Source organism: Pongo abelii, chromosome 10 (assembly GCF_028885655.2).
Source record: "Pongo abelii isolate AG06213 chromosome 10, NHGRI_mPonAbe1-v2.0_pri, whole genome shotgun sequence".
Taxonomy (NCBI): Eukaryota; Metazoa; Chordata; class Mammalia; order Primates; family Hominidae; genus Pongo; species Pongo abelii.
Window position 1 is genome coordinate 119,971,507 of NC_071995.2, and position 9,776 is coordinate 119,981,282.

The window sequence follows — 9,776 nt, forward strand, 5'->3', positions numbered from 1 at the left end:
TGGCCCTGGGCCCCTGAGTTAGAATTACAGGTTTCTGCTTGGGTGACTCTCCAGGGATGTGACTCAAAAGAGGGACAACAGTGCCTCCAAAGAGACAATTGTTCCTGGTCCCTGGGTCACCATGGAGTCCTCCGGCTACAGGAGCCTCACCTGTTCAGGCTGAAGCTTCCCCCGTAGGGTGTGTGATGCTCAGGCCTAGCTCCTTCCTGCTGCACTGCTGAGTGACACAAAGTTGGAACTCAGATCTGGGGTCGCCTCTCTGCTCCCAGAGCCCATGGGTGCCACTGAAACGGCCAACCTCAAGGAGCTGGGCTTGTGCTGCCCAATGTGGAGCAGAGCAGCTCAACGTGGGGCCGAACACTGTTCCCAGTGCTGGGGGTATAGGTGGCAGCTGTAGAGCCAGAGGCAGTAGGTGAACCAAGGGGATGAAGGAGGGACAACAAAGAACATCTGGGTGCTGGAGGGGGTGTTCAAGACAGAATTTGCAGATGAGGAACCTCCAAAGCTGACTGTGTTGGGCTGCCCTGGCAGTTAGGCCCTAGAGTGGAGGTTGAGGCTGGAGCTGGAGCTGGGCTACCAGATCTCCAAACTGGAAAGAGCAGTCAGAGGTGGGGGCTGCATGCTGCTGTCCATCAAGGACTCCCAGTACTGGCTGGGTAGTGGCTGAAAGGTTACTGGGAAATTTTCAAGTTGGGCTGGAGCTGCAAGACTTCATTTCAGGAGGCTCGTGGTGTCCCTGGTGGAGGCCTTGCTGCCACTGGGTACATCTGAAGGGCCTGGGCAGATGGGAAGAAGCTCACACTGGGGCCAACATGAGGCCTTGCAAGGAAAGGCTGGGAAGCGGGGGTGGTGACCTCAAAGTCAGGTGCTGGCAGTCAAGGTATGTTGCTCAGTGAGATAAGTCAGTCTGAAAAAGCTGCCTTCTCCATGACTCTGAGTGCATAATATTCTGAGAAAGAAAACTACAGAGACAGTAAATAGGACAGTTTAGTCTTAAAAATGGGACACTCATCCAACTAGAATCATGATGACTGAATGAACTCCACTGACTTTCCACAGTACCTTCCATTGATTGCTTATCTGGATGAACTTGGTTGTGTGGCCAGTTGTGGATTTTTCTGACCCACTGTGTGGGGCCAGCAATAGACTGTGCTGATTCCTCAGTTGCTACTCTGAGATCCTGGAGGCAACCTCCTCCCAAATGTGTTTCAAGAAAAACAACTGGTGACATGTTGCTGGCAGAATTCCATAGAGAAAATCTTACTAATTTATTCACAGTTCAAACTTCTGATCCTCTTTTTCACCATTTGCAGAACAAGTCACCTGCATCTGAGTTGGGCTCTAGGAAGAGCTTGCAGTTTGGGTTGCACTGAAAACCCAGCAGACTGATGTGTGGACAAATACCTGCCTTTACATGAGACAATAGAGAGAGGCAGCATATCCCAGTGAACAAGACACAGCGCCTGGAGCCTCACTGGCTGGGTAGAAATCCCACTGAGGAGCTCTAGGTACTTGGGAACGTTATATAGAGTAAGGCAGCAGATCTCAGTGCCCAAAAGCACAGTGCCTGGACTCTAACAGTTCTTGGTGGAAGCAGCTGGAGGACAGAGGAGCTTCCAGCAGAAGAGTTAAGTCCACGCTTCTGTTTTGTTTTTCCTTCTCAGATGTTTAGAAATGGGGGTTATGACCTAGGGGAATGAATGAAATAAATTAGTAATTAATGAATTTAACAAAGGCTGTCTGAGGGCTGCCTCCATGTTGAAAAAGTCCCCCTGGATCCCCTCACTCTAGGAGTGGTGGCAGCCACTTTGTTATTCAGTTCCAAGGCTGCAGGAAGGATGTAATTTTTTTTTTTTTTTTTTTGTGAGACAGGGTCTTACTCTATTGCCCAGGTTGAAGTGACATGGTGTGATCTCTGCTCACTGCTAATTTTTGCAGTTTTTATAGAGATGGGGTCTTCCCATGTTGTCCAGGCTGATCTCGAACTCCTGGGTTCAAGGGATCCTCCTGCCTCAGTCTCCCAAAGTGCTGGGATTACACATGTGAGCTACCCTGCCCAGCTCCTAATTCATATGTTAATCTCTTGCTTGGGCTCCCCTAGGAGGTGGTGAAATGACCCCAGCTCACTGCATCTCACACGGCTGCTCCTGTGTCATGGGCTCAGGTGCATCTGCTGGCACAGCTGCTGGGTCAGCAGGAGAATAGACCCTTCCTCCACCTCAGCTTGGAGCATAGTGATGACTTGTGACTCTCTTTCCCAACAGAACTTCAAATTTCTGAAGACAGGGGCATGTGCTTGAGCATTTGTACTCATGGTTTTGTTTGAGGGATGATAGCTGGAACACAATACCCCTAGGCATGGAAAGGTTGTCACTTGTTGCAACGAACAGGCTTTCAACTCATGGAAATGCATTCCCTTGTTCACTTTCCCTCTGGCAGTGGCCATGGCTGGACTCTTACAGAAGCAAGCAGCTGTCCCATCTGTGCAGCTTACCTAGAAAAGCCAGTGTCCCTGGAGTGTGCATGCACCGTCTGCCTCAAGTGCATCAATTCACTGCAGATGGACCCCCATGGGCAGGATCTATTTTGCTATTGCTGTTCCATGGTGTCTCAGAAGAACAAAATCAGGCCCAGTCAGCAACTGGGGAGGTTGTTTTCTCACATGAAGGAACTGGAGATCAAACTGAAGAAGATTCTACAGATAAACACAAGGATGCGGAAGTTCCACAGTAAGGAGTCTGTGTACCCTGTCCTCTTCCTTCGACCAGACCAGTCCACTTGTGCAATTGGCTTCCCATTCCATATGGTGATTAGCTGCTCTCTGGCACCTAAAATTGACATGTTCCTCCAGTATCAGTGATTCTCAGCCCTGATAATGTATAGAATCACCTGGTAATCCTCAAGAAAAATTACCGATGTCCAGGTCGTGGCCCAGACAAGGGATTTCTCAAAACTTACTGTGCTCCAATTACCTGGGATCTTGTTAGAATGCAAATTCAGAACTGGGAGATCTCAGGATTGGTATCCCTTTGTTGGGAACTTTGCTGAGTAGCAAAAACATGGAGCAACTGAATTTGAATTTCTTTCTAGCTGAGGTTCCCAGGACTCTGACATTAAGATTGCCCCAATAATTCTAATGTGCGGTGAATGTTGGCACCCATTGCACTAAGAGACCTCACCCCAGGGTTGGGAAGAGTTTGGAATCAAGCACCTGTGGCGTTTGTTCCTGTGAGTGTAGGGTGAGTTGCAGACTCTGGTCTCCTCATCTGTGCCACATGGGCTTCAACAGTGGCCCTGGCTCCACAAAATACTATCAGACTGCATAACTCTGGAGGGAAGGGACATTTAAATGAAGAGATTGTGGTCAGCCTAGGCAAAGAATTACACCTATAAATGGTAGTGGGCTCCTATGATGTCCCAACATTGCTGGCTTCTGCACGGTATCTTCCCTGACACTCATGATCTCCACTCATCCACCTACCAACACCTGACTGTCTCTCTGCTGAAATATGCAGGACAGATTCACTCTGTCCACATCTTGTTTGGAGCCCCCTTCCTCCTTCCTTGTCCATTTCCACTCAACTCATTTCATTCACGAATTTACCGTCAAACAACAATCACCTGATGTCTTATCATAATCTAAAAAATCCACATTGGTGATCATATTCATTTTTTTCACTTGAAGGAAATATGTTCTGTAGATTTTTTTTTAATGTTCTGGACAATTAATTTTCTTTTCTTTTTTTTTTTTTTTGAGACAGAGTTTTGCTCTGTTGCCCAGGCTGGAGTGCAGTGGCACAATCTTGGCTCACTGCAACCTCTGCCTCCTGGGTCCAAGTGATTATCCTGCCTCAGCCTCCCGAGTAGCTGAGATTACAGGCGTCCACTGCCATGCCCAGCTAATTTTTGTATTTTTAGTAGAGACAGGGTTACACTAGGTTGGCCAGGCTGGTCTCGAACTACTGACCTCAGGTGATCCACCCGCCTCAGCCTCGAAAAGTGCTGGGATTACAGGCGTGAACCACTGCACCTAGCGGGGTTTTTTTGTTTGTTTGTTTTTTGAGATGGAGTCTTGCTCTCTCGCCTAAGCTGGAGGGCAGCAGCACGATCTCGGCTCACTGCAGCCTCTGCCTCCTGGGTTCAAGTGATTCTCCTGCCTCAGCCTCCCAAGTAGCTGGGACTACAGGTGCCCACCACAACACTCAGCTAATTTTTGTATTTTTAGTAGAGATAGAGTTTCACCATGTTGGCCAGGCTGGTCTTGAACTCCTGACCTCAAGTGACCCATCTGCCTTGGCCTCCCAAAGTGCTGGGATTACAGGCATGAGCCACCACGCCTGGCCTGACAATTAATTTTCTCTAGGCCAGATTATACTGCTTCCCTTCCTTTCTTCCTCCACCATGAAGATTTGTGGCTTCATTTGTCAACCACACAGCCAGTGCCTTAAATTATACACCTTTGTATTTGCTGCCCCTTTTCCCTACAATCAGTCATTGATGGCTAACAACTTTCAAATACCTTTCTCTTGGCTCTTAAATTTACCACTGTTTTGCTTAAGGCCTCACCTCCCATGTAGGATGGAAACCATTCTTCCATCTAGGCCCCCTTCCTCCCCTTGGCCTTGGATCCTCTTAATGTCCAGGACTGGTACCTCTGTCATCACACCGTCAGCTGCAGAGATAGCCCATCTGCTGTCAGAACTGTGCACAATTAATTTGTTTACAAATGTGGAAAACAAAAGCCTGGAATTATGCTCTAGGGACTATTTAAATTGGAGCAATAAAATGTGGAAACAGAAATATTTCATTTAATATTGATCACTTGCATTGTCTTAATTATCATTCATTTATTCACGCATCAAGGTGGCGGAAAGAGGGTCATGATGTCTGCCTTCACAGACCCTCCACTCTAAATGAATAAAAGTCCAATGAAGCAAACACATGACATAGAGTTAAATAAAAATTTCTACCGTGAATAAGAGTCAGCTATCACCGGCCAGGCACAGTGGCTCACACCTGTAATCCCAGCACCTTGGGAGGCTGAGGCCAGTGGATCACCTGAGGTTGGGATTTCGAGACCAGCCTGGCCGACATGGTGAAACCTGTTCTCTACTAAAAATACAAAAATTAGCCAGCTCTGTGGCACACGCCTGTAATCCCAGCTACCCAGGAGGCTGAGGCGGGAGAATTGCTTGAACCCAGGAGGCAGAGGTTGCAGTGAGCCGAGATAATGCCATTGCACTCCAGCCTGGGCAACAGAGGGAAATTCTGTCTAAAAACAAAAACAAAATAAAACAAAAAAATCAGGTATTTCCACAAAGCATACCTATGAGAATTTGAACTAATCAGGGAAGTTGCCTCATAAAAAGTTTTAAGTTCAGGATAAGAAGCAGAATTAAAGAAACTAAAGTCAAGAGATATTTGGGACTTTGAAGTAGATGGGAGACATGGGCTTGGCTTCTGTCCATTTGCTGAGCGACCTATTTTTCTTTTCCCAGTGGATGTGACCTTGGATGCCCACACAGCCAACAACTTCCCCTTATTTCTGATGACTCAAGAGCATCTGATGTGGGTACATCAGACCAAATCGGCAAGACCTTGCTGAGAGATTCCGTTCATCTGTGTGTGTCCTGGGCTCCCCTCGCTTCACCTTTGGCCACCGCTACTGGGAGGTGGGCGTGGGAACAAGCACAGAATTCGACCTGAGAGTCTGCAGAGAATCCATCTGCTGAAAAGGGAAGATCCAACTGACCACAGAGCGTGGATTCTGGACTGTGCATTTGGGGGCTGGAGGCCGCCTCTCTGTCAGCACGGTGCCCCTGACTTTCCTTTTTGTAGACTGGATATGGGCATGCAGAACGTTTCCTTTTTTGATGCTGAGAGTGGATCCCACGTCTATACATTCAGGAGAGTCTCTGCTGAGGAGCCCCTGAGCCCTTTTTTGGCTCCTTCAATTACACCTAACGGTGATCAGGGTGTCCTGAGAATCTGTCCTGTGATGAACCCGGCCACTGTGATGCTTCAGTTCATCCTGAGGAGGCCAAATAAACACTCGCCGCAAAGAAACAGGGTCAGAAAATTACTTTATGGGTAGACCTAGGAACTTTCTGCTTGGTAAAAGCATTATACAAAGTCATAGGAGAAAAATATGGGACATTTCATGATTATAATTAATGTAATTTGATTAATTAGATTATAAATTGAGCCCTGAGTATTAATTATTGTCACCATCCAACTCATTGAATCTTATGTTTTATGTCTTGTTTCATATAGAAATGTCCTATATTCTGGGATCCATTTCCAAATGCTTTCCTTTTTATTTCTGTCAGTTCAAATTAATGTATTATGGAAGTTACGAGTTAAATAAACATTTGAATATCACCTAATGGATTATGTGATTTTCTAAATAATAGGAGTGCAATAGATTTTATTTCTAGTAAAAACGTGTGTGCGCGTGTGTGTGTGTGTATTTGAACAGAGAGCTGGAGAAATGCCTACGTCCTATCCAGAACTGAAAAGACAAGTTGTCACCATCATTGCTCAGTGTAGGTGACATTTTCTTGGATGTGCGTTCATCTACATTAACAATGAGAATCCCCCTCGGTAGGATGTACTGTTTTGTCTCAAGTGCCCTCCTGGTAATACCTGACCCTGATTGGCCAAGTCTTCCTCTTTCCTTTTCCCGCTCCTGGTAATACCTGACCCTGATTGGCCGAGTCTTCTTCCTCCCTTTTCCCATGTGGAGTCCTCAGTGCCATGCTCCTCCCCCTGCTGACAGAGCCCTGGTCACTGCGGAGACGCTTGCTAGGGGCCAGGCAGTCCTGCTCTTATCCCAAGTCAGTTGCCCACAGGAGGGATCTGCTGAACCTAGTGCTGGCTTTTTCAAGTGCTTCCTTTGCATATTCTAAATCAACTCAAAATGGATTAGAGACTTCAATGTAAGACCTGAAATCATACAACTACGAGAAGAAAACACAGGGGAAAAGCTTCCTGACATTGGTCTGGGAAACGTTTTTGGATACGACATCAAAAGCACAGGCAGTGAAAACACAAATAGACAAGTGGGATTGCGTCCAACTAAAAAGCTTCTGCACAACAGAAGAAATGACACAATGAAGAAGAAGCCTACAGACTGGGAGAAGATATTTGCAAACCATACATCTCATAAGGAGGCAATATCCAGAATATATATGGAACTCATGCAACACAGTAGCAAAAAACAAATCACCTGATTCAAAATGGGTAAAGGACCTGAACAGATATTTATCAAAAGAAGACATATAAATGCCCAACGGATATATGAAAAAGTGCTCAACAGCACTAATAATCAGGGAAATGCAAATCAAAACCTCAATGAGACATCACCTCACACCTGTTAGAATGGCTATTATCCAAAAGAGGAAAGAACAAGTGTTATTGAGGATGTGGGGGAAAAGGAACACAGTACACTGTTAGTAAAAATGTAAATTTGTACAGCCATTATGGAAAATAACATCCATCCACAGATGAATGGATGAGGGAAACGTGTCTACACAATGGAATATTATTCAGCTCCAAAAAAGAAGGAAATCCTGCCATTTCCCACAGCCTGGATGAACCTGCTATGCTAAGTGAGATAAGCAAGCACAGAAATACTGCATGATCTCGGCCTGGTGCGGTGGCTTACGTCTGTAATCCCAACACTTCGGGAGGCTGAGGCAGGTGGATCACCTGAGGTCAGGAGTTTGAGACCAGCATGGCCAAAACAGTGAAACTCCATCTCTATTAAAAATACAAAAATAGATTGTGGTGGTGCACGCCTGTAGTCCCATCTACTCGAGAAGCTGAGGCTGAGCTACTCGCTTGAACCCAGGAGGCAGAGGTTGCAGTGAGCCAAGATGGCACCACTGCACTCCAGCCTGGGCGACAGAGCAAGACTCTATCTCAATAAAAAGATCTCACTTATATGTGGAATCTAAAATAATCAAACTCATAGAAGCAGAGAGTAGAGTAGAATAGTGGTTGCCAGGGACTGAGGGTGGGAGAAAATGGGGTGTTGTTTGATGGGTATAAAGTTTCAGTTATACAAGATGAGTAAGTTCTGGAGATGTAATGTACAGCGTGTAACAACACTCCATTGTATACCTGAAATTTCTTAAGAGAGTAGATCTTAAGATCCTTAACCACCCCACCTCCAAAATAGAAAGAAAGTGGTAACAATGTAGGATGGTGGGTGTGTTAGTTTGCGGTGATCATTTCACAATGTGTATTAAATATCCGGTTGTCCACTTTAAATATATACAATGTTTACTTTTCAAGCATACTCAGATAAAGCTGAGGGAAAACAAACAGCCTTTCTGGTGCCATAGTTTGCAGACCCATGAGTTCGGGCATTCTGTAATGGCTGGGTCAATTTCACTTCAGCATGGTAAGAGGCACGTGACAAAAATTGGCATGAAAGGGGCTGTTGGAACCAAGGGGCAGGAAAGGGCTGCCCTATAGGATCAGCCAGAAGACAGACGGGCATTCCAGGAAAAGAGCAAATTCCGGAGGAAATAAAGGATTTCCGTTTTAAGGGGTCGGGAGGCAAGAGAGAAGGCTGAGACCGTCTGTATGTCTGAAATGGGGTCTCTGGGTGAGAAAACGTGTGAGATAAAGTGCAAGGCTGGAAACGCGTGCACGTGTGCAGGAGGCGGGGATCTGCTGCACTGAGTGTGCACATTCGCACGAACCGTGGGGGCGTCGGCGGCTGTGGGTGGAGAGAAAAGCCTGGAGCACACATCTGAGAGAGGGGGTGTGGGTGGGAGGGTATGTAAGAGCGTGTGGGTCGTGACAGGTGAGGGGCTTGTGTGTGCAACTGTGCGTCCTGCGAGATTGAGGAGGTCTCGGACTGAGGAACTGCCTTCAGTGCTCAGGGGTGAGTCCCCACGCAAGAGCCTGGGAAGTCAACCAGAAAGACCCGCCCGCAGGGCGGGCCCAGCGACCTTGGACGCCATCTGCTGATTAACAGACGCCACTACCTGAGAAAGGCCCCTCCAGTCACCTCATTGCCCAGCTGCGGACCCTAAACGGAGCCACAACCGTCCTGCCGACCCAAGTCAGCAGAAGAGTCCTGTGGGAGGGCGTGTGTTCACTTCTGCTCCTCTGGGCAAAGATGCCTAGGTCAGAAACACCCACCCGACCCTCCCACCACCCACAGACAGCCCCACCTGCACAGCTTAGAGCAGGACCACTGACCCTCTGGCTCTCCGGTCATATTTGCTATTGAAGACCAGAATAAAGTATGTTTATCAGGATTGACTACATGAGTCATTAATGTAATAAATTCATTCTCCTTACATGTCGGTTCCTATTAAGAAATATGGTGGCCAGAATTTATTTCCTCCGGAAAGAGGAATAAATGTGGAGCCCCTGGGTTTGGTGCTATTTATTACTCATTTCTCTGATGTTGTAAGAAAAGAAAGAGATTCAGAAGAAATATCACATTTCAGCCCCGAACTTATGTAGCTTGTTGCCGTTCTAGGTGATTTACTTAGCTTGGCTTCTGCATTTTGACAAATGAGGAAATTGGGAGAATTAAAGCCTCTGGTTTTAAAGCCTGCTGCTGGGTCAAGTAGAATTGGGACTTTTTTTTTTTTTTTTTTTTTTAGACAGAGTCTTGCTCTGTTGCCCAGGCTGGAGTGCAGTGGCACAATCTCAGCTCACTGCAACCTCCACCTCCCGGGCTCCCTCAGCGATTCTCCTGCCTCAGCCTCCCAAGCAGCTGGAACTACAGGTGCCTGCCACCACGCATGGCT

The 9,776-nt window shown here is 46.8% G+C and overlaps 1 pseudogene; it reads left to right on the forward strand.

Moving 5' to 3' along the window:
• Positions 1–2,358: 2,358 nt before the first annotated feature.
• Positions 2,359–9,272, forward strand: LOC100456640 (ret finger protein-like 3; annotated as a pseudogene).
• Positions 9,273–9,776: the final 504 nt, after the last annotated feature.